This window comes from Trichechus manatus, unplaced genomic scaffold, assembly GCF_000243295.1.
Source record: "Trichechus manatus latirostris isolate Lorelei unplaced genomic scaffold, TriManLat1.0 scaffold00212, whole genome shotgun sequence".
Taxonomy (NCBI): domain Eukaryota; kingdom Metazoa; phylum Chordata; class Mammalia; order Sirenia; family Trichechidae; genus Trichechus; species Trichechus manatus.
This window is the reverse complement of record NW_004444148.1, coordinates 3273075-3294797: the sequence shown is the minus strand read 5'-3', so window position 1 is coordinate 3294797 and position 21723 is coordinate 3273075.

Genomic DNA, 21723 nt, shown 5'->3' with positions numbered 1-21723 from the left:
AACAAAATGGGACTAATGAGGCACAGCAGTCCAGGGACAACAACTAGAAGGCAGGAGGGGACAGGAAAGCTGGTGATAGGGAACCCAAGGTTGAGCAGGGACAGTGTTGACATGTCGTGGAGTTGTTAACCACTGTCAAAGGTCAATATGTGTACTAACTGTTTAATGAGAAACTATTTGTTCTGCAAACTTTCATCTAAGGTACCAAAAAAAAAAGTTACCTATGTGAGATCAAATTGACAACAGCAGCTCAGAAGGTTTGATGGGAAGCCTAGGGGGCAGTGAGTTGAAGATAATGGTGATGGAATAATTTGGAAAAGGATAGTGAGAATAGCAGCACAACTGGAAGAATGCAATCGATGTCACTAAATTGTACATGGAGAAACTTTTGAAATGGTGTAATTATGGCTATGCATATTTTCACCAAAAAAAAAAAAAAGTCCTCCAAGGTCAAGAAGGGAGAGCATTGACATGCGTGGGGTTGTTAACCAATGTCATAAAATGATACGTGTACTGACTGTCTAATGAGAAACTATTTTTTTTCTGTAAACCTTCATCTAAAGTACAATAAAAAAAATTTTTTTTAAATATCATTTGTGAAAAAAACATATCTGAGGAGTAGTACATTTATTTGAAGGACTGTGTGATAACTTAAAAATGCATGCTGTGAACCCTAGAATAAACACTAAGTAAATACAGCAAAGGGTATAACTGATGAGGCAACCTTGTTGTTAGCTGCCATGGAGTTAGCTCCAACTCATGGTGACTTAAGGTATGTATAACAGAACAAAGCGTTGCCCAGTCCTGTGACATCTTCAGGATCACTGGTATGTCTGAGTCCATTGTTGTGGCAATTGCATAATGCCTTCCAACTTAGGGGGCTCATCTTCCAACGCTATATCAGACAATATTCTGTAGTGATTCTTAAGTTTTCACTCATTAATTTTCAGAAGTAGATCACCAGGCCTTTCTTCCTAGTATGTCTTAGTCAGGAAACAATAACCTTAGTCTGGAAGCAATAACCCATTGCTGTCAATTCTGACTCACAACGACCCTATAGGACAGAGTAGAACTGCCCTATTGGGTTTCCAAGGAGAGGCTGGTGGATTTGAACTGCCAACCTTTTGGTTAGCAGCCAAATGCTTAACCACTGCACCACCAGGGCTCCCTGGAAGCAACAGAGAAGATAAAATGTAACATTAAAAACAGTCCATAAAAAAGCAATAAAAGAGAAAATAAAGAACAAATACCATGTGGGACAAAAGAAAAAATAGTAGACCTAAATCTAATAATATAGACCACAACATTAAATGTAAATAACCTGAATGTTTAAATTTAATAATTAATATTATCATATACATTGTAAATCCTAAGGAATCCACAAGAGAACTACTAAAACTAATAAGTAAAGTTACTGAGTTTCCAGAATACATCATCAATAGAGAAAAATCGATTGTATTTCCATATATTAGCAATAAAAAATGGAAAAAATGAAAATTAAAAAAACATTTATATATCAATTATAACAGCATTCAAAAGTTTGAAATATTTTTGGATAAACTTTAACTTACCCAACTCTTCCTGCAATTGTGCGAGGTCTAATTCCTATAATAAATATCATACGACAGGGTTCATACGAACTTTTTCTGTGAAAGGACAGACAGCAAATATTTTAGGCTTTCAGGCCAAGAGGCAAAATCAAGGATATTATGTAACTCCTTATATAACAAGAGAGAAAACAAATGTCTATAAATTTTAAATGAAGAAATTAAAATTTCATGATCATAATTGAGTACAATTTTTGTAATACAGGTCTACCAATGAAAGAATGGAAGGGGCGGTGGTGAACACTGCTTTTAACTGGGATTTAAAGTTAGTGTTCACTATCCCTATGAGTATATTATTTTATTTGAGCATATTTCGTTTCTTATGAGGCATTTGTAGAAGTCTGTTAAATGCTTTGCTTGATATTTGCTTTTTAGCATGTTATTACATTGCAGATTAAGTACTTCCAATTGGAGGATAAAACTCCTCAATTTCACAGTTAAATGGATTTTGAAATATGGAAATTTGATTTGCACTTTCATTAAGGTCCAAAAAGGCCGCTGGAACTGTAGTCTGAGCTCAGAAAATATATCTGCCTCAAATACATGTGGGGAAGAAGATCTCATTTCTCATTTTAACTTTTGACAGCACCTAAGTGTATATGACAGTTTAACATTACTATTAATTTAAACAATGTTAGTTGTCATTAAAATTACTTAACAGTAGTATAAATTTCACATTATAATACTGTTTTGCCTTTGTAATTTGGGGTTGAATTCATTTAGCAGTATTAACAAGTCTACAGCAAAAGCTAATTCCTAAAGCCATATTATATTAGGTGCCATCAAGTCTATTCCGACTCATAGCAACCCTCCGTAATAAAGAACGAAACGTTGCTTGGTCCTGTGCCAGTCTCACAATAGTGGGTACGTCTGAGCCCATTATTGCAACCACTGTGTCAATCCATCTCATCGAAGATCCTCCTCTTTTTGCTGATCCTCTATTTTACCAAGCATGATATCCTTCTCCAAGGACTGGTCCCTCCTGATAACATAACCAAAGTGAGACGAAGTCTCGCCATCCTTGTTTCTAAGCAACATTCTGGCAGTACTTCTTCCAAGACAGATTTGTTCGTTCTTCCGGCAGTCCATGGTATATTCAATATTCTTCCCCAACACCATAATTCAAATGGGTCAATTCTTCTTCAGTCTTCCTTTTTTATTGTTCAGCTTTCACATACATGCATATGAAGCAATTGAAAATACCATGGCTTGGGTCAGGTACACCTTAGTCATCAAGGTGACATCTTTACTTTTTAAGATTTTAAAAGGTCTTTTGCAGCAGATTTGCCTTATACAGTATGTCATCTGATTTCTTGACTGCTGCTTCCACAGGTGTTGACTGTGAATCCAAGTAAAATGAAATGCTTGACAACTTCAATATTTTCTCCATTTATTAGTATGTTGTTTATTGGTCCAGTCGTGAGGAATTTTTTTTTCTTCTTTATGTTGAGGTGTCCAAAGCCCATGCAGTGTGCAAAAATAGTAGTTGAGAGTGGTTCTTCAGAAAAATTTCACTCTTGTGTATGAGCTCAAAAATATCCCAATCAAACTTTACTGCTACTGAAGCACTAAACTGCTGTGTGGTGGGCCAAGTTAGAATATTCATTCAGCTTCTGTTTCTGGAAACAATTCACGGAACTGACGATCATTAAGTCTTAAGGGTCGATGACGTTTACCATGATATTACCACATGATAGATTTAAATATTTTCAAAAAAAAATGCTTCTGATTAATAATATGATGAATACTTACAAGCTTTAAACACTTTACATTTTCACAAGCTTTGTACTTTTGTGCAACTAAACCTTTTCATGCTTGTATTAGTTTCCTAGAGTTGCCTTAACAAATTACCCCAAACTTTGTAGTTTCAAACAACATACATTTTTTCTCCAACAATTCTGGAGGCCAGAAGTTTGAAATCAGGGTGCCAGCAGAGCTGTGTTCTGACCAAAGACTCTAGAGGAGAATTCTTTCTTGTCTCTTCCAGCTTCCGGTGACTCTTCGCATTATTTAGCTTGTGGCCACATAACTCCCATCTCTGCCTCTGTCTTCACATGGCCTTCTTACTTATATCTCTGTGATCTCTCTCTCTCTCTTTTCTCTTAATAAGAACACCAGTCATTGGATTTAGGACCCACCCTAAATTCAGAATAATCTCATATTGAGATCTTTGACTTAATTATATCTACAAAGACCATATTATCCAAATAAGGGTCACATTCACAGGTAGCAGGGTTAGGACTTGGACATATCTTTTGAAGGAACACAACGCATATTTTCCACCAACATTTGTAACACATTTTATCAGATTCCATGTCAGGTTGTACTGAATTAATGTTTCCTCAACTTCTTTGAAAATATTCTTACCTGTAGCTGTTCCACAAAGACTGTTCATAGGGGTTAATTCTTCAGTCACTTCAAACTTGACATTGATTCTTCAAATAAACAACAACAACTGAGCAGTATCAGTAACATCTATTGACTCATCAACAGCCAAGAAAAACCACTTCATATAATTTGCCTTGTTTTCTAATTGACTAATGTCATTGTCCCCAATGTTTTCAACTCTTCAAGCAACTGTCCTCGCCAAAATTAATAATCTTGAACAAGTTTATTTTCTCTAAGCACATTCTTCGGCTGCTGCAGTCAAACACAGTTTAACTAACTCACCATTGTTAAATAGCTTCCTTTGTTTAACTAACAAGTAAGTCACTGAGAAACTTCCTTTGGTTGCAGTCTCGTTTACTCTTTTATTTTTGTGAAGAATCTTTTCTGTGATGAGATACTCCATTTTAAATTGTACAATTTTTCTGACAATTGCATAACCTGGGAGCAGGGAATACTGTGATGAGGACTTAAGTCAGATAAGGCCGACATATATTGTGTTCTTTTAACGCAGCTATTGTGTTATTACATATAAGTCACAGTGTTTTACCGTCTAATTTAGTAACAAAATAATCCACACTCCACTGTGCCCTAAAAAGGCAACATTCAAAGTCCATTTTTCTCTTCTTTTCTTGTTTTGACATGAGGGAGAGAGGTCTTTATAGTGAGTCTGTGAGGAAGTGTGGTTTTATGCAATACAATGTAATCATGGGAGTAACATCCAATCAACTTTGCCATATTCTATTGGTTAGGAGCAAGTCACAGACAGATTCTGCCCACACTCAAGGGGAGGGAATTATACAAAGGCATGAACATCAGGAAACAGATATCACAAGGGGGGTCACACTAGAGTCTGTTCACCACAATGCCCGAAGAGCAGTACAATAAAGTGTACAATCAAAAGGGAAATGGTATGATATACAACATTTGATTTTCAAGCACTTAAATAATAGAAAGTACAGTATGGACAGGAATCATTACGTAGGACCTCACAGAGAAGGAAAAGTCTCTGGTTATCTTTGAAAATTACATAGGCCAAAGTATTCATAAAATTTTTTGAGAAATGATACCATTCATGATAATTCAATAACAACACAACTGGAGATTAGCAATAAAATGCTGAGATCAACAAGAATTTTTTTAAAACTTTCAAGAAAACTTTATCTCATTACCATTTTTTCAAATGTTAGGAAACAGAATGTGATACACCTCTCTCATCAGACTAGTGTTAAAATCCAGAATAAATCCAGTTCCCCTAAAGAAAAACTCTATATAAAACGCATTACCAACTAAAAGTAGAAAATAATAATTTGTATCCATTCCAGTCCTAGCTTGTTTCATTTAAGCAATTCAACAGAGTAGTGTTAATATTATCTACCACTTAATTTAGCCAATACAGGAGGAGGGAGGAAAAGGAATGAAAAGAGAGGGCGATGATTTCTATTTCTCCAGTGTTCTTACAGAATATTTACACGGCTGCAGAAATTGCGTCTAAATATGGAGACCTTGATGAACTATTACCACAAACTACACAATGCAAACAATGATAACAATGCATGTTTATAATTCTCTATAGTCAACAGAAGTAGTTTTGTAATTAAAGGAAGCGGGCATTTCTGGATTCTCACATGCAAATTTTTGATTCACTTCTAACTTCCTTATTTAAACATTCTCTTCTCCCAAATTAGCCAAGAGATTCTTTCTCAGTGAGCACAAGCCACATGGAAAGTTACAATTTTTAAGTTGATCCTGTTTCTGAGTTCTCTATGATTCAAACATAGATTACATTTCTTCAACTCCAGAAATCTAACTTTAAAAAAAACCCATATCTGTTTTAAGAAAAAGAATGGAAATTTCCTTCCCCAAAAGCTAATTTTAGGAGACCCATGTGAATTCATAACTGAAAACTCCATGTTCTCAAATGATCCAAAAGGTTAATACATCCAAGTGTATACACCCTCTCCTCACTTATCAGCATGGTTGGGTTCCAAAAACCAGGTTGTTACGTGAAATCAGTGTTATGCAAAAATGGAGAATGACCACATCAGATCACAAAACGGAGGATGACTACATCATTACATAACTGCCAAATTACATCATTACATAACCAAACCACTGAGAATCATGGCCCAGCCAAGGTGACACACAACTTTAACCATCAAAGCCAACGTTACTCTCACCACGCACCTCAGCATTTGTTACTGTTTGTTACTGCCAGACATACGTCATTGATGCACAAAATAGTGAGATAGTAGACTTTTTACTATTGTCATAAATGCGAAACATCGGATAACATGATATTCAATAAGTAAGGAGAAGGTGTACTTTATATAGATGACTATATAGTGAGTGAAATATAATTATATTAAATGAAATCAATAAATTGGATATAGATATAGATATGAAATCAATAGATACAGATACAGTGGTATAGAGATATGAAATATCTGTATTTGTTAATAATAAGTATAGATATGAAATCAATAAATGAGAAAGAGAATGGCCACTTAAGATAGACTTCAGAAGTTTTCAGATTAATAATAATAATAGCTTTCAATTATTTAGCACCTACTATGTGTTGGAGGATCTCTGGTGGCACAGTGGTTAAAGCACTCAGCTGTTAACCGAAAGGTCGGTGATTTGCACCCACCATCTGTGCCATAGGAGAAAGATGTGGCAGTCTGCTTCCAGAAAGATTTCAGCCTCGGAAACCCTATGGGGCAATTCTACTCTGTCCTATAGGGTTGCTATGAGTTGGAATAGACTCAACGCAAACAGGACTATGTGTTGGAATCTGTGCTAATCTTTTTGCATATATTCTTATTTAATCCTCACCACATCACTATGAGATGAATATTATCATTCCCTCAGATAAGGAAACTGAGAATCAGCAAGGTGGAATAACTTTTCCAAGATCTCATAACTAGAAAGTTCAAAGCCAGGATTCAAATGTCTGACATCAAAGTCCATGCTGTTACCCACCTTACTTTAATGTTGATTGGTCCTAAAATTCAAACACAAAAAGATATACTTCTTAAACTTCATTTTTATCTATTACAAATTTTTTAGGATATCAACAAACCATTTTGTTTCTTGCAGCCATCAACAAATTATTTTTTCAATCTTTTAAATGATAATATTAGCAAGGAGGGTATTATTTAGAAAATTTGTTGTTGTTAGCTACCATGAGTCAGCCCCCAACTCAACCCCATGCACAATGGAAGGAAACTCTGGCTGGTGCTGTGCCATCCCCATGATTGGTTACAGGTTGGACCATTGTGATCCACAGGGTTTTCACTGGCTGATCTTCAGAAGAAGATAGCCAAGCTTTTCCTCCTAGGCAGTGTTAGTGTGGAAGGTCTGCTGAAACCTCATAGCAACGTGCAAGCCTCCACTGACAGACAGATGTGGCTACGCAAGAGTTGCACTGTCCAGAAATCAAACCCAGGTCTCCAGCATGGAAGGTGAGAATTCTACCACTGAACCACTATGCCTCATTTAAAGAGATTAGCCCAAATTATTTTGATTTTGTTTATAATTGAATTAACTAACATGACAACGTAAGGTAGGTCTTGAGGATGAATTTAGTGTCATCAGCTTCCTGTGAAAAATAACTAAGATCACAGAAAACTTAAGAGATATCATGCAAATAAAATTTAGAAAGACTGAATATAAGTGGATACAAATGCTGAAAATACAATTATATTATGCCAGTCAGATTCACCCAAAATAAAAATAAAATGTGTCACTGATGTAAGGAAAATTCTATAAATATTGGCACTTATATCAACTTAGAAAGGTTAGATATATTGAAAATATGCTAATCAGAGAGTATTTTAGAAATTAACCACTGTACACTGGTATAGGATATATTTAGGAAGTAGAGTTTTCAATTTCAAGAAATGGAGTTCATTGATACACCTAAGTACTTAAAAGAATCATGGCTAAAATAAAGCTAATTTAGAAAAAAAAAGGAATATATATGTGTATATATATATATATATATATATATATATATATATATATATATATATATGAAGATTTTTTTTTTAATTGACTTAAGTTAACCTAGAAATGTAAAGTAAAACTCAGTTATCTATTGCTTTATGTACTCAGGTTAGGGTCTATGGAATTGTGATTCTCTCCTTTTGTTGTCAGTAGAAAAAATAACATTTTTACGTGCTTGCTAGATCCCTGGGAGATATTTATTTAATCATTCACTCAATAACTGCACTACTTATTGAGCACCAACCACATGGCAGCCATTCTTCTACAGTGAGCAAAACAAGTCAGATTTCTTGCTCTCACAAAGCTTACCTTCCAATGCAGGGAGATAGTCAATAAACGAATACACAAATCAATAAATGCGGTAATTTAGTAGAGCCAGATACTATGAGGACACTGTTATGGATTGAATTGTGTCCCCTAAAGAGATATGTCAAAGTCTTAACCCCTATACCTGTGAATGTGACCCTGTTTGGAAATAGGGAAGACCTGGAGGTACAGTGGTTAAGAGTTCAGCTCCTAACCGAAAGGTTGGCAGTTTGAATCTACCAGCCGCTCCTTGGAAACCCTATGGGGCAGTTCTACTCTGTCCTATAGGGTTGCTGTGAGTCAGAATTGACTTAATGGCAGGGGGTTTGGTTTGGTTTTGGAAATAAGGACTTCCAAGACGTTCTCAGTTAGGTTACCATGAGGTCATACTGTAGTAGGGTGGGTCCTAATCCTATATGACTGGTATCCTTTTAAAAGAGAAGATGCATAGAGACAGGGAGACAGAGGAAGGACTCCGTGTGACCTTATAGTTGCAAGATAAGGACTGTCTGGAACTACTAGAATTTAGGAGACAGACATGAGACAGTTTCTCTCTCAGAGCCTCGGAAGGAATTAACACAGTCATATCCCAATTTGGACTTCTAGCCTCCAGAACTGTGAAACAATAAATTTATGTTCTTATAAACCACCCAATTTGTATTTCGTTATGGCAGCCCTAGGAAACTAAGACAGGCACTAAGACAGACTAAGGTAAAAAAGAGCATCCCAAGGTTGGTCAGAGAAAATTACTTTGAGATGATGACCTTTAAAGTAATTGCTAAACGAAAATGGGGAGCCAAGTCCACTATGATCTGAGTTAAAATGATTCTAGGTAAAGAGAGCAATGCATACAAAGTCTGTAAGACAGGAAGATGCTTAACCCATTGAAAAACCCGTTGCCGTCAAGTTGATTCCAACTCATAGCAACACTATAGGACAGAGTAGAACTGCCCCATAGGGCTTCCAAGGACTAGCCAGTGGATTCAAACTGCCAGCCTCTTGGTTAGCAGCCAAGCTCTTAACCATTATGCCACCAGGGCTCAAACGATTACCCAGCTCAAGGAAAAGGAAAGAGGTCGGTATGACTGGAGTGTTGTAAGCAGAGCAAGACAGGGGAGGAAATAGGGCTGGAGAATTAAGAAACGGACAACTCACTTAGGGCTTTGTTGACTATACAAACACCTTTGAGTTTTATGCAACTTGCAATATGAAACAAGGTTATAGCAGGTGAATGATGTGACCGGACTAAGAAGAAATGAGGCCCCATAATATGATTTTTGGAGCCCTAGTGGCTCAGTGGTTAAGAGCTCGGCTGCTAACCAAAAGGTCGGCAGTTCAAATCCACCAGCCGCTCTTTGGAAACCCTATAGGGAAGTTCTACTCTGTCCTGTAGGGTTGCTATGAGTCAGAATCAACTTGATAGCAATGGGTTTTTAATAGGATTTTTAAAATCAAACAAGTTTCACCTTTAGTATAAACACAATTACAATATGTCACTAAATTATATATGTAGAAATTGTTCAAAAAAAATAAAAAGAGAGAATGTTGATAGATTGTGATAAATTTAACTAACATCACCGAACGGTTTGTGTGGAAATTGTCAAATGGCAACCTAACTTGCTGTGTAAACTTTCACCAAAAATGCAATAAAATATTATTTTAAAAAAATGAGTTATAACAAATGTAACCCCTGGCTTGGATTTATAGAGCAGCTTAGAAATCACTATCTCCCAGTATAGGTGCCATTATTCACTTGAAAACTAGGGACCGAGACATGACAAGATTAATTCATTTTCCATTCCCTCCACGTAACGACCTTCGCCATGGAAAATAGGAAATGCATCCCAGAAGCAACTTTGAGGCTGCTGTCTAATGAAGGCAAGTATCTTGCCTTGCTGATTTCATTGAACACTTTTCCTCATCTCTCACTCCTGACGGAGGAATTCCTCTGAGCACTTCTGGAAGACAAAACGCCGCTTGCCAAATTATAAGCAGACAGACAGTCCTGCCTTAATTGACAAATGATATGAGTGTTATGAGTCAAGAAGCTCCAAACCAACATGCGTTAGTCACTTGAAATATTCAGTCATATCCTAACAACTCACTGTGGGGAATGAGTATCTTATTGCTTTTAGGAAACGGAATTCATAAATAAAAATAAGATGGTATTTGGGGAGCTTTACTGACCTCACAGTACAGGCAAGTCAAATAAACACCATCTTCCAGCTTTTCAGCCCAGAGATCAGAAGCTTAAAAGAAGTCAATCTTGAAAGTCAACTCATTAACCTCTGCCTCTCCATTATCTTGTGTTAGATTTTTAGAGAAACTTCTGTATAGCTGTAGCTCCTTAAATCTTGTGATCTGGAGAAGGGTTCAGAGGGCTTGACAAGTTTTAGGAGCTGTTAAAGGGGGGGTTAGTAGATTTAGTGCAAATTTAAAAGATCATAGAGACTTTTTTAACAAGCCAATGAATGTTTTTCCTCAATCTCTCTGCAAGCCTCGGTGGCATAGATCCCTTCAGTAACATTTCTGTGCGAAAATTTGCCACAATCACCACACAAATGGATGTGTTGGTATAATGATAAAAGCACCAAAACTTCTTGGGGGTGCAATGGACCTCTGTGAATTTTTTTCTTGAAATTATTAAGAGCAAGAAAGTGTTGATGGGAGAGTTCTAAGCTCTTCAAGTGTCACCTCAGGGCAAAGGATGGTGCTGGCAAGTCCCAGTGAGGAAAACCTCCCTTCTGATAAGATAAAAGGGCAATAATAGCTTCCTGCTATTGCTGGTCTCTGAGTACATCATCATCCCTTGCTGGTTTCCTTAACCTTGTCCACACCTCTCTTCATAGACCCCTCAGTAAATTCTTTCCAAATTAAACCATTTTGACTGTGGCATCTGTTTTCTGCTGCAATCTTGACTAATGGTGTATTTGACTGATCTCTGATCAGAGACTAACCAGAATCCTGCTGAAAGATTCCTATGATCTTTCCTGAATCATCAGGACCAATATTTTATCCCTTGTCCCTCCTGTCCTTGTTATTATGTTGTCACACTGATTCTAGTGACTCAGAGTCAAATAAAAAACACAATTCAGACCAAACAGTATTTCTTAAACATCTACTATATAGTAGTAGCCAGGAACTGTGCTAGGAACTCGGAGGATAGAGATGTAGAAGACATTGCCCCTGCTCTCTGATCTCACATTCTATTGAGTGAATAGACCCTCTCTAAGCTAAAAACCTCCAAGAAACCTTCTCACTGGTGTTGCCTCCACATAAAACCAGTCCATGAAGGCTGGCTCTACAAAAATTATGGTTCAGAGGCTGCAAATGGTGACTATGTTTGGAGAGCTTAGGAGGAACTTCAGGTACATGAGGGAAGGGAGTGTAAAGACGAGGTTGGGGATTTAGTTGGAAACAGGTAGTAGAGGGCCTTGAATTCCATACCAAGGATTTATTTGGGTTTCATTTATAGAAAATAAACCAAAACCAAAAAAACAAACCCGTTGCCATCAAGTCAATTCTGACTCACAGCAACCCTATAGGACAGAGTAGAACTGCCACATAGGGTTTCCAAGGAGCAGCTGGTAGATTCGAACTGCAGACATTTTGGTTACCAGCCCAGCTCTTAACCACTGAGCCACCAGGGCTCCACTGATAGGAAATAATAGACCATTAAAGGAGTCCCCGGGTAGCACAAATGGTTAACTGCTCAACTACTGGCCAAAATGTTGGCGGCTCAAACCCACCCAGAAGTGCCTTGGAAGACAGTCCTGGCAATTTGCTTCCAAAACCTCACAGTCTTGAAAACCCTATGGAGGAGTTCTACTACGCACACATGGAGTCATCATGAGTCAGAATCGACTTGACAGCAACCAACAACAACAACAACAAAGATACCTAAAATAGAGAGTGAAATTATCAGATCTAAATTTTAGAAGGATTACTCCGGAGCACTAAACAGATGAACTGAAGGATACTGAAAGAAGGAAGAAAGTCAGGTACAAAATCCTTACAATAGCCCCAGCAAAATGCTGAAATAACGGCCACTAAAACCAACAAACACAGAAGACTGCAGACACTGAAAAACAGACAGACACAGTTTATTATTTCTAGCAGTAATATGAAGGGACAGAAAATCCTTGGTAAAGTGTTGTGGGTTACATAATTGGTAACCCAAATATCTTTGGTCTTAGCTAAAGATTTACTGATTTTTTTCCTAAACCATACTAGTGCCGTGTGTAAATCAGTTGCATATTTCCTACTTAGAAATAATTAGCTAAAATGTTCATTTGGCCCACTATCGCTCCATTTTAGAAAAGTTTCTGAAATGTATCTGCTTCAATGAAATAGCATCGTGGTCACCATTCTGTTAGAAAGAATGCAGTGTGGTTTTTCTGTCTTACATCAGACTATAAGGAAAGCATTGGACTTTTAATGAAGAACTGAAGCTATAATCATGGCTCAAACGTGACTTTGTCACGTTTCACTTTCTTCATAAACTCAGCTTAAAAATAAATGAGAAACTGTAGGAAATGTTCCTTCTGCTTTTAAAACAAGGGAACAGAAGGTAACGCAAATGAATCAATATCATTTGGGGAGGTGGTTGTGATAATACCAATCATTATTAAAAAAAATATTAAAAATTGTTCAGACAACAAACATGTCTCTACTTGAATATAATATCACCTATATGCGATGAGTCGGAATCAACTCGACAGCAACAGGTTTGATTTCTTTTTGTTTACATGCAATGAAACAATTCTTAAAATTCCTCCTCATCCATTTATTTCTCCACAATGAGTACTTCAGAGAAAAATTCTAAGATAAAATTTTCAGTATTTCTCAAGGCTCAGTTTTTAGTCTTTTACTCCTCCCTCTTCACATCTGCTGCATCTAAAAGCTCATCTATTCCTATAGTTTCATTTACTCTCCCAGTATTCTGTAACTCTAAGCTTGCCACCTCTCCTGCTAAACTGAAAACCCTTTCTGTTTACTGGACTTTTCCAAGTAGATATCATGCAGTTGCCTTGAACTCAAAATATCTAAAGCAGAAGCAATCATCTTCTGTTTTCTACCTCTGAATCAGTTCACTCTCCCATCATCACTGCATCCAAAGCATCACATCTCCCTGTCCACTCCGTCACCTAACCTTGAAATCTTGACATTACCTTTTTCTCACCCCATTCCTCTATTTCATTCATTCTCATGGATGTTTCCTTCCAAATGCACATTATCTCCATCTCTAGCGCCTTCATATGTGGATTAATAACTATAATACACCTCTCCACAGTGAACTTGAAGAGAAAAGAGTCAAGGACTAAAAATTGAGCCTTGAGGAATGTTGAAGATTTTGTCTTAGAATTTTTCTCTGAAGCATTCAGTATGGAAAAATAAAAGGGAAAGGAGGAATTTTAAGAATTATTTCACTGCATATAGGTGATATTCTATTTGGGTAGAGATATGCTTACTGTCTGAACAATTTTTAATATTTTTCTTTTAACATTAATTGATACTGTCTTAACAACCTCTCCCATATGATATCAATTCATCTCATATTTGTATAATATTGTTGCTTTCTATTCCCTTGTTGAAAAACACAGTCCTGAATTCCAGCACTAGCTCTGACCAAAAATATGTGGCCTAAGGCAAGTTTTACTTCCTAAACTCCAACCTCTTCTTCTGTAAAATGAAGACAATAGTAGTAATGGCTTCACAGAGTGGTTAAGAGGGTGAGATGACACAACACATGTAAAAAGACATAGTACTGTACTCAGCATCTAGTAAGAACCCAATAAATTTTAGCTGTTGGTATTATTATTACCTCACCCAGATCCAATGCAGCACGCTGATTTTAATTAAACTTAGATCATGGCACTGTCTTGCTCAAATTCCGTTTATCAGCCACCTAAGTCATTGTAATTTATTTATTCAAATTTTTCCCTCATGGGACTTTCATGAGTTGCATGAAAAGCATTTCTTGCTTATAATGGTGTTGAAAATCCCGTATGAGATGCCTCCCCATAAATAACTCCCCTCCCATAAATAACTGTCAGGTACCCCAAGTCTTAGAAGTTATCCTTTTTTGGTCCTTCTGATTCAAAACCAAAAAAGGAAGCTTTAGCCATTAACACATTTTGTTCTTAAACTAAAGCCTTAAAAATTTTACCAAAATGAATCACTTTTGACTTTGAAAAACTGGCGCTCAGTATCAGGTGTAAACATAATTTCTTTCGGAATGTGACGCCTGTGGCCTGGTCAGGCACCAAATACCAGATCATGAAATCTGAATAACTGACTCAGTTTTGGCATTTTCACTAACAGGTAGGGCTTTGCATGATCCTGTCTCAACATACTGTGATGACTGAAACCTACAGAACTCGAAGACTGGAAAATATTTCAAACCCTTTTCCAAAAGTTGTGGATTTGGCTTTATTTTTTCTCCCCATCATTTTTAAACCCTACTGTGTTTCAAGGGAAATTCAATCCATCTGTTTCTGATTCTTCAAAACGCTGTTGTTTTGTAAGAGCTATTTGATGTCACAAAGCCTGATGTGTCTCAACAAAGCCATCTGCTTCCCAATAGAAGGCTATAGATCTCTCCAAGGAATTAACTAGAACCTCAGGCATCTTGGACCTCACAGACCTCTATCACTTTTCTAGAATTTCTCCCAACTTGAATTTCCTTTTTTGAAGAGCATCTCAATAGGAAATTGCTCCCCAACAGCTTCAATAGCCAGGCACTTTAAATGTAACATCTAGTTCACGTTTATCTTTTCAGTACGTGTTAATTCTAACCACTGCGTCACAAATAGGTAGCATTTTATCAGAGGAAATAAAACTCTTGTGATTAGTATTTAAAATTACTATATTAATTCTGTGATAATGACATTTTTTTCAAAGAAACAGTGTCCTCAAACTACAGGTCTAAGGATATAATTTTGAGGAAAACATCACATAATCTATACAAACAAAAAGCTAACAATAATGAAAAGGCTTCCTTTGCCTAAATAGCCAGTTGGAAATTTCTAAGAAATAAATATAAACTAGTAGATGCAGAAATCATTTCACAAGAATGAGCTAAAGAATATAGCTTTCTTTTTCTTCTTAGAGTAAACTGTAATTGCAAATAGAATCCTGAGGCTCTAAACTGAAGCAATGAGGGAAATTAAATTGTAAAGTAATTAAGAAAGATGCTATTTAACCAAATTATAATTTTGCTTTCCTGATATAACCCAGGCTTTTGTTATTGCTTTCTCAAATAAGTCAGTGAATTAAGAAAAAGGAAATAACTCAAATTAATTAACTCCATCAATCTGGTAGTGGTAAGCTTTTCTATGGAAGCTGAATTTAATCAAAACAGCAAAGAGAATTGTTCATACAAATTTCTTAACATAGTAGAGTCTGAAAAGATTGGGATTCCAAAATGCCTCCATAATTGAGTGATATGTGGGAATCTACTGCATTTCTTTTTATAAAACTTTCCCTTTAAATATATTTACGATGAGGACTGTGTTATGAATATAGAGCCAAGATTGATAGGAAGGATCCAAATAAAGGTCAAAATGGCCATTTTTTTGGTTACTTGGCACATACGAGAAATAAATCCTAAGAGTTGGCCAAAAATATATCACTATGTGTGAGTGAGGATATCATCTTTTGCTAGTGTTTCTCCCTCCATTTGGTAAATTCTTTGTTGTTGGTATGGGATTCCTCCATGAGAAAGAATTCTTCAAATTATTTTCCTTTTGAGTAAGATATTATAGCCAGATAAATAATGTTAAAGGCAGTCACAATGGGAAGCATATGTATAACATGAGAGACAGCAACAGACAGAGCAGTTTCAGGTGAGACTGCTGAGAAACAGAAGAGATTCCACTTTTGTTCAGATCATGCAAAGTTAAGATACATCAGTACGGGTGGGTGTGTACACCAAAGACACTGACATCTTGGACACGTTACTTTTCCTTTGATATAGGCATAATCTAGTTAAAATGGAAATATATTAGGAAAGTCAAACAATTAATTGACGCAAGAAAGGTTGTTTCATGTTTTGTGTAAATCAAAGCTAAAAATTCATTTGAGGAACAGCTCTGTATTGTAGACTAAACACAATTTGGCCTGAGCATAGCGTTCGGTATGGGTGTTAAAGTTGTTCTGGGCTACACATGGTCGGTAATCCTCAGCAGAAATGTTAACTCAATTTGTCAGTATTATCTTTATGTCAACAGTAATGCTTAAATATTTACAATAGGCATAGTACGCTGAGAGTTAGTAACGCAAGATAAATTGGAAAAATGCTAACAAAATGGATGGTACTAATAGAAAGCCCTGGCACTACGGATCTGATTTTATATACAAGAGGTTTGCCCAAAGGTAAGATTTTATGAGGTTCTATGGTTGATATGCTGCTCCAAAGTTGCCTTAAAAAATAAAAAAAGGATAAAAGCTTCTTTAAAATAAAGCACAATAATGAGTTTACTAAATTTATTCTACATAATACAGTTAACATATGAGTCTAAAGTACATACTAGCTACTATTCTGTTATAAATAGACATAAATAATATCGCACAGCTGAAACTTCTATGCAGTCTCCAGCTATACTACATTTTAAAACTCTCTACAGAATTAAACAATGATCATATTAAAATATATAGCAACAGATGGAGATGGGAATAAAGAGCTATGAAGAAAGAAGAAATGCCCTTTCTCTTCTTTCCTTTCCCCAGTCCTGCTTCCGTTGCTACTGTTTGTTGTGTTAAAGGAGTGCTGTGTGTTTAAAGTGTTTGTATCATAAGTTCATTGAAAAAACAGAGACAGATAAAACTAATAAATACACATCATGGACTGAAACATCACTACTGCATCAAGCCACCTAACAAAAAGTAAGACAATTTTTTGAAAATATAAGTCCCAGGACACCAAAAGTAAAAAAACAAAAGTACTTATATCAACAGTGGTAAATTTTAAGAAGAAAAACGAAATAATGAAAGGAATTCACAGAAGTAAAAGAGATAAGATTATGAATTTGAGGACTTTTTTTATTTTTTGTACTTTGGTTTTCTTTTTTTTTTTTAGACAAGGGAAAAAATTTGAGTAAATTTTCAAAATTAATTACTGCTTATCAAAGTCTAGTATTTGTTATCCACAACGGAGAGTGGAAATGAGTAGAACAGATGATATTTTCATTTTAAAGCCACTTTTAGTTTTTAAATCCTCTTTAGAATTAATCCATTAATTGGGTCTATGTTTAAAGAGGAGCCCTGGTGGCATAGTGGTTAAGTGATAGGGCTCCTAACCAAAAGGTCAGCAGTTTGAATCCACCTGCTGCTCCTTGGAAACCCTATTGGGCTGTTCTATCCTACAGGGTCGCTATGGGTCAGAATTGACTTGATGGCAACGGGATTGGTTTATGGTTTTTTTGTTGTTTTGTTTTTTTGGTGTTTAAAGAGAGAAAAAAGCACTCTTCTGAGATATGATGCTCTGCTCCTTCCCAAGCTGTCCTGTAATGGCTGTGATTTTTTAAGGGGAGCTGGTGGGAGATGTTCTATTCAGAAATATGCAACAAAATCATTTCTGTGATACCTGCATTCTGTGATGCAGGGCCTAGTGCTTCCTGCAGGATTTTGTCGTATTTCATTGCAGAGAAAGCACACGAGCACTGTATTTAACAGACTCTTCACTTTCCCTTCCTATGGTGGACTTTTCAATCTGGTGGCATCACTAGGGTTGGTGTCACTGCCCTCCCATGGACCTCTTCCCATACCAGACCATACAGAATCCTTACTAATGTTTTTTTACTAATGTTACTAGTAAATCGTAATTCTCATCTATAACTCCTTCTTTTCCTTTAATTACTACTTCATTCTCAAAAAAAGTCATTGGTCTAGGTTCACAAATACTAATTACCACAATATTGTAGCTAAAACACCAGAAATTTTGATAAAATCAGCAACTATAAAAACACAGGCAGCAACAAAAACAACAGCAAGGGCTTGTAGCGTGCAAACAAAACCACATGATTCAAAGCATCGCTGTAATTGGGTAATAATGACAGTTCTGACCAGAGGACATTAGAAGGTTCAAAAAGTAAATTAGCATAGAGTTTTAGCCTTGTAGGTATATTGATACATGTCAACCGGGCTTATAAAAAATGTTTTTGTTGTTGTAACTAACTACTAAAAAAAAAAAAACCCAAACCATTGCCATCCAGTCAATTTTGGCAGGGTGATTTTTATAAAAAGTAATAAATTTCTGCTGAAACACTGCACAAAAATTTTATAGACAATCATTTTGTGTCACCCCCTCTGACAGTGTCACCTGGTGTGGTCTGCACTCCCTGTATCCCCCTAGTGATGCGACTGTTCGAATCCAAACTAGTTGAGGAGAAGTTGTCCAGCATATCCTTGAAAGCAGCAGTATCAGTCACTGAGCTGTAGATCCTTCTGGTTTTCATGCATTTTTTTCTCTTATTTACTTGAGCGATTATCAATCTATTATGTATCTAGGAAGTTTCAAGAGAAGCACTGAATAACCATTGGGACAGATTGCTTAACCAAGTAAGTTATGGGAAGCGAACAGAACAGACATCAACAAAACTAGTCACTTTTTAAAATTCCTACCTTCCCACTAGGCCTATTAGCATTTACATCCATTTTAATACTATGATGCGTAACATTCATCTTGATTTCTTTATAAGAAATACAATAAGATTACTGCATGCACTGGGCAGTAAAGATTAATTTTCAAGGTAACGTGTAGTAGGTGAAAAAGGATGACCTAATAGATACCAGAAAGAGAAAGACCAAGAGAAGATGGCCTCTCCAGAAAGTCAGTCATACATTCTAAAAAATAGTGGTTAATAGAGTTTTCAGATGTTCTTGAGACATTATTGTTCCTCAAAGTCTTTATGAAATAGGAAAAAAGCAAAAACACATTCTTCTTAAGCAATTAGTGCATAACAATACCATCCAGTCAGAGATCGGCATCTCCTCTTTTTTTTCACATGTAAATCTGTAACCCTAATACTATTGATTTTTGTTCCAACGACTACTATTTGTATTTTGCAGTTGTTGTTGTTATTACTATCAGTAGTGATGGCTTCATAGAGGGACAAATTAACCACAAGGCCATCCATACCGAATTTATCATGAACAGTTACAAACAGACATGTGTCCTGGGTATTTCAATAGTAAGTTGAATATCAAAAGTACCTAAGACTTTTTTCCCCTTTTGGCTCCAACCAACCTCACTAACTCCACCTGCTACAGTTTGTCTTGTCCTTTCCTTTGATACACTTTGCTCCCTTTGTACATAGTTTTCCCTCTCTCTCTGGAAAGTTCTTTTCTATTCTCCATAAAGGGAATTCTTACTCATGCTTCAAGAACCTGCTTAAATGTCACCTCCTTTTCCCACATTCTCTCAGGTAGCTGGTTGCACACTCCTCTAGGCCCCCACAGCACTATTATTACTATTATTAGTAGAGAGGCAATCCCAGTGTTGCTGACTCCCTCACCAGAAAATGAATACCTTAAGGATAGGGCCATTTATTATTTATTTTTGTATTCCCAGCATGTATCACAATATCTAGTACACAGCAGGTTATTTACTGCAACAACCATACTCTGCTACAAATCACCCCAAGACTCAGTGGCTTACACAATTTCATGGATTGAATTGTGTCCCCCAAACAATGTGTGTAGCAACTTGGCTAGGTCATGATTCCTAGTATTGTATGATTGTGTTATCTGATGTGATTTCCTTATGTGTTGTAAACTCTACCACTATGATGAGATTATACGTGAGCTCCTCATGTGTTGTAAATTCTACCACTGTGATGAGGTTATACTGATGAGGTTGACAAGATTAGTGTCTTAATGCAATCTCTTTTCAGATATAAAAGAGAGAAGCGAGCAGACACACATGGGAATCTCACACCACCAAGAAAGCAGTGCTGGGAGCAGAGTGCGTCCTTTGGACCTGAGGTTCCTGCGCTGAGATGCTCCCAGACCAAGGAAAGACTGAGGCATGACAAGGACCTTCCTTCAGAGCCGACAGCGAGAGAGAGAGCCTTTTCCTGGAGCTGATGCCCTGAATTTGGACTTGTAGCCTACTGGACTGTGGAGACAATAAATTTCTCTCTGTTAAAACCATCCACTTGTGGTACTTCTGTTAGAGCAGCACCAGATGACTGAGACACACAACAATTATTTATTATTGTTCACACATCTGCAGGTCAGCTGGGTGGTTCTTCAGGTTGCAACTGGGTTCACTCGTGTCTGCAGTGAGCATGGGTTGAGTACAGTCTTGTTGTTAGGGTCAGCTGGCCTCAGCTCTTGTCTGTGTGCATCTCACATCCCTTCAAAAGGCTAGTTCAGGCATTCTCTCATGCTCTGGCAGTGATTTTCAAAAGCAAGCATGCCAATCATGCAAAAGCACACCTGAAAATGCATGAGTACTTTTCAAGCCTCTGCTTGCATTGCATGTTGTACCGTCCATTGGCCAAAATAAAGCCCATGACGAAGTTCAGCATGAGCATGGAAGGGCATTATCAGAAAGTGTAGATCAGGGAGCTATGAACAATTGAAGTCATTAATGAAAGTGATGTGCCACAGGAGGCGATCAATAAATTCTTCCTAAATAAATAAAGGGCAACAGATTTATCAGGGAAAGATTAGGTAAATTTGTAAATTAAGTAGAGCTGGTCTTCACAACTCTCTTGATGGCTAAATGAGCTAACAAACAAAGAAAAATCTAGCACAGCATTTAGCACATTGGTAAATATCAGTTTCCTTCCTTTCCCTTCTCCTTTTGCTGTTTTGTTTTCTTTTCTTTCAATTTAGGCTTCTATTTCAGGACGACCATCCCCAAGTCCCTACTGGTCTCATCCTAAGAATGATGGAAAAAATAGGGGTAAATATTAAGGTCACCACAAAGGAAAATAACAATCCTACACATCAAAATAGAAAACAAGAAAAACATAAAGACTCAGCAAATACAAAATCAACAATGATGAAAAGAAAATACGTAAAGAAAAACTACTCAGCACAAAAAACTAAGTGGAACAAAGGAACTGTCAACAACACACACACAAAAAAAAGTCATCAAAATGATAGCTCTAAACTCATACCTATCAATAATTACTCTGAATGTAAATGCACTAAATGCACCAATAAAGAGACAGAGAGTGGCAGAATGGATAAAAAAACACCATCCATCTATATGCTGCCTACAAGAGATACACCTTAGACTTAAAGACACAAACAAACTAAAACTCAAAAGATGGAAAAAAACATATGAAGCAAACAACAATCAAAAAAGGGCAGGAGTGGCAATATTAATCTCTGAGAAAATAGGCTTTAAAGTAAAATCCACCACAAAGGATAAGGAAGGACACTATATAATGATTAAAGGGTC